Source organism: Myotis yumanensis, unplaced genomic scaffold (genome assembly GCF_028538775.1).
Source record: "Myotis yumanensis isolate MYYU_CA2020_CCGP unplaced genomic scaffold, mMyoYum1.0.hap1 SCAF_3, whole genome shotgun sequence".
NCBI lineage: Eukaryota > Metazoa > Chordata > Mammalia > Chiroptera > Vespertilionidae > Myotis > Myotis yumanensis.
In genome coordinates this window covers 118,242,263-118,247,124 of record NW_027223754.1, presented here as the reverse complement: position 1 = coordinate 118,247,124, position 4,862 = coordinate 118,242,263, and positions in this window count along the sequence as shown.

Below are 4,862 nucleotides of genomic sequence, written 5' to 3'. Positions count from 1 at the left end.
ACCTCTAGTGTGTGTGTGTGTGTGTGTGTGTGTGTGTGTGTGAGACTGGGAATCGAATCATGACCTCCTGGCTCATGGGTCAATGCTCAACTACTAAGCCACACTGGCTGGGCCCAATGGGTTCTTTTAACACACACTAATCTTTGACTCATATGCCCTTCAAAAAGCCATCTAAAGAAAACAATAGGATTTGAGTTGTGATAAGCCTCTTAGAAACCCTAGTGTGCAATGGATAGGCACCCTGCCTTAGTGAGAGTGGAGGGGTCAGTGGGAAGGCTGACAGATCAGGAACCCGATTTTTAAACACGTGCTCACCATGTGATTGTGATGTAGATAGTGTGTGGGCCATAGTTTGAGAAAAAACTGCCATTGGTTTTACATGGGTTAATTTTTTTAAAAAATATATTTTATTGATTTTTTACAGAGAGGAAGGGAGAGAGATAGAAAGTTAGAAACATCGATGAGAGAGAAACATCGATCAGCTGCCTCCCGCACATCTCCCACTGGGGATGTGCCCGCAACCCAGGTATATGCCCTTGACCGGAATCGAACCTGGGACCCTTCAGTCCGCAGGCCGACACTCTATCCACTGAGCCAAACCAGTTTCGGCAACATGGGTTAATTTAAAATAGGCCTTCCCTGTGTTCCTCCTGGGGCCTCAGTAGGCATGAAGGAAGACAACCTATTTAAAATCACGAGGTAAATTGAGTAATGTACCGCTACAGGATCATTCTGTGAGTAAAACTTCTGTTATTACCCATAAACCTTCTGTATCCTCCACTAAAAGGGTCTACATTCTTCACCAGGTGTACAGAGTATGTGGGTAGAGTCTTTTGTGATTTTTGTTACTCTGCATTCTCATTTTGACCATATTTATGTGTTGTTGTTTTTCACTTTTTTCCCCAAAGTCAAATGTTTCATTGAGTTTAGGGCTCTATGGGGTATTTGTCAGTGACATCTCAATCCGGTTGCATTTCCCTTGCAACAGATTCTCTTTGGGCCCCTGCTCTGTTCATCTCCTCCTGAAAGCTTCACTCTCAGCACAGAGCTGTCACTAACAGAGGTTCGTGATTGATTTGGAAGTCGAAGCCATATAGGATTCCCACTGGGACTTCACAGGCTCCAGGTCCTGTCCTGGCTTTAGCCGGTGGTGCCCTGACCAGGAATCAAACTGTGACCTCCTGGTTCATGGGTCGAAGCTCAACCACTGAGCCACTGCCCTGTGACTGCCCCTGACCTTTGGTTGACATCATCATTATCATTCTCTCAACTTGGGGTAGGAAGCCATACCTAAAGGCTGGTCTTCTGGAAGACAATTCCCCCAGGGGCTGGCTAAGGAGCAGGGTTTATACCAGACCTCATTTCTGTTCTTCCCAAACTTCCCAACACACAGCACACATATCGGACTTTTTTTTTTATTCTCATCCTTTCTTCTGGCTATAACTTCAATCTACTATACTGTTTGCTCTCACTTGTCAGCCAAGGAGCAGGCTGAAATATTTGTTGAAAGGACAGATCCATAAATAAATAAGTGATACTAATAAAAGGAGAGGTTCACTGATGTGATAGCTGATTCCTAGAGTTGTGTGGGGTCAGAGTGGGGATGAAGACCGCCTAAGAATGCCTCCCCTAACGGTGCCCTCAGCCCTAATACAAGTAGAAAGGGTACTGGGGGCTGCTTGCATTGGAACTTGGGAAGACGGTGTGATATTACTGTGCTCTAAGTAATTGTTATTTTCCCATTTTAGAATATAAATGTACAGATTTTTCTTATAATAACACTTCTTTCTGCTCTTTGTGGCTGGGGTGCCTGCAAGCTGGTTAGTTGGTGCCAACATACAGACAGGCCTAATGGTTCTATATTCCTGGGTTTTGGGGAGGATTTTAGCCAAGAAAACTGTGACATCCTCATAAATTAATGGGATATCTGTGGCTTCGGCATCTTGGAACAAAAGTGTGGTTGTGGAATGTGTCCAAATTGCTCACGCGGTGTAGATATTCATTCACATCCTCTTCACACATTTATTGAGGACTGACTGTACGCAGGTGTCCAGCAGAGCAAGGTGGCAGGGGGCCAAGAGTGAACAAGATGTCCTCGACTTTATGAGACTGTTGTCTCAAAAGAAAAGCAGAAAAGTCCATAGGCAAATACAATGGCCTGTAGCATAAGGTTCCGTTTTGTTGTGTTATTCTGAGAGATAAAAAAAAAAAAAAAGGCCTCTCCTCACAGTGTCCTGACACAGGAGAATGATTTTGAACCTATTCATACTGGACTACCTACTAGAAGACTCCCATGGAAGGAGATATATCCCTGATTCATCTAGAACAGGAGGAGACAGAGAGAGCCGATAAGAGCTGGAACACTCCACGGCTGCCGTCCAGAGGGCTGGGCAGTAGGGAGGAGGATGGATTCATAAGGGGCTCAAGGAATCTTAAAACTAAATACAAGATATGATATGAAACAATTTGGAATAGGATGTTAAGGCAGCCTGTTCTTAAGTTCCTGACTTCGCAAAGTTAGTAAAACCTAGGAGCTTGTTAGAAGTACAGAATCGAGGTCCCACCCCAGATCTACAGAATTAGAATATGCATTTTAGCAAGATCTCCAAGTGATTCCTGTGCACCTAACAGTTTTAGCAGTGCCAGTCTAGATCTGGAAAGGAGAGAGAGCTTAGGATAGAGCTGGACAGTCTAGATCTACAAAGGCATAGCCTAAGGAAGAGTTGGAAAGAAGATATGGTCTAAGGTGGAGACAAGAGTAGAAGGGAGGGGCGGGGCGTGCAAATGAAGTACAAAGGAGCTGCTCTGAAGGACTGCCTGAAGGGTGAGGACATCTTGTGCCAAATTAACCTCTGCATGCTTTTTCTGGGGTCCTACAGTCTGAAGTCATCTGTCTGAAATCCTTTGATGCTCAAAGACAAATCCTGACTTCAGAGCAAGCTGCTGGGAAATCCCTCTCCTCTTTGACTCAGACTCCATGTTGTATTCCACGGAAACTTGCCATGTTCTATCAAGTCACTGATTTCTTAATAAGCGAACTCATTTTCTACTGCAACATTCTCGCTCCTTCATTCACCATCTGCCTTTCTGAGGATATATTCATGGATCCCTCCCAAGACATTCACAAGTTTTGAAGTGGGATAAATGTGTGCAAAAACGCTTCACTGCCAGGGCTGCTCCTCGCCAGCGCCATGGAGGTGTGCTCTGCTCCTCGGGAGAAGAAACGTTTATGATGCATGAACACAACACTAAAACCAGCCTTTGAAGGCGTGCTCTCTTGAAGGGCAATGCCAGGAATGTGATTGACTGTTGGAAAGACCAGTCTCCATACTTTTCCAGCAGTTGGATTCTGGAATACAGTTATAATAATAAAAGATTTAACATATTGGTTACTGGTAGCTAAATTCGAAAAACAAATCTCCATTTAAAGCAAATGGTTATTTTAGTTCACTTGAGAGAGTTATGTAATTATACTAAAGATTCTTGCAACTCTTTTTTTCTACCTGGAAAATGTCCATAGAGAACATCAGAGTCAGGTTATAATTTCTGGAAGAAATAAAAATGAACCTTCTGTTATTGGACTAAATTTAGACCTTTGTTGAGCCTTAATTGTGAAAGTCTACCACTTCTCTCAGTCTCTCAACCTCCTTCCTTTTCTCCCTCTTGCTTCTTCCTTTCTCTCTCAAACTTGCTAACTAAACTTTAAAACTTGTATTCGGTAACATTTATTCCATTTCGTGTTATACCTTTTAAAGTTCCTGTGCTATAGCCATGCTATAGCATCCCAAACATAACTGACTTAATTGCCACTGTCCTGGCCTTCATCAGTTCCCACCATGACCCCTCTTTGCTGGCCAGTTGCTTCCTGTTCTTACTCTTGAGTGGTTTAAAATAATATATAAAGGGATTTATTGTTGGTTTTCTTAGGTGACATATTATGTTAATCTCTCTGAAAAGAATGGATATTTTTTAAAAATAAGAATGACAGAGCCAGACCCTATTTTGAATGTGTCTGCCTTATGCCTGTTCTAGAACTTTGTGTTTTAAGCTTACAAGCCAATTCAACAGGAATGATATTTTAAAACGAGTTCGTAATCACACAATTCTGAGAAACTTGAATAACTTAATTATCACTTATTTTAATATTCTTTAGGGATGTATATAATCGGTGATATATAATCACCTGCTTTAAATGGAGATTTGTTTTTTGGACTTAGCTACTAGTAACCAATATGTTAAATCTTTTATTATCACAGCTATATTCCAGAATCCAATGGCCAGGTGGAAAGAATAATAATTCACCTTCTGGTAACCATCATCACCATCATGTTCAAACAGCCACTTCCATAGCAGTTTAGAATCTCTAAAAAGTTTTTTTTTTAAATATATTTTATTGATCTCTTACAGAGAAGAAGGGAGAGGGACAGAGAGCCAGAAACATCGATGAGAGAGATCAGATCGATCAGCTGCCTCCTGCACGCCCCCCACCGGGGATGTGCCCACAACCAGGGTACATGCCCTTGACCGGAATCGAACCCGGGACCCTTGCGTCCGCAGGCTGACGCCCTATCCACTGAGCCAAACCGGTTCGGCTCTAAAAGGGTTTTATATGCTTAATCTCACTTGAACCTCCCAAGCACTCTGTGAAGCAGGTGCAATTATCTCCATTTCATGGAGAAGGAAGCTGAGACGCAGTAAGATAAAGACATTTATGTGGGACAAGTGGCAGTGGCAGAGCTGAGGCTTTCTGTGTGCTTCCTCACATGGTAGAGTGTTGAGATATAGGTATGGATGTAGATAGAGCTAGAGATGTAGATGTAGATGCATACAGGTATAAACCCGGGAGCCCAGAGAGCCCGTGC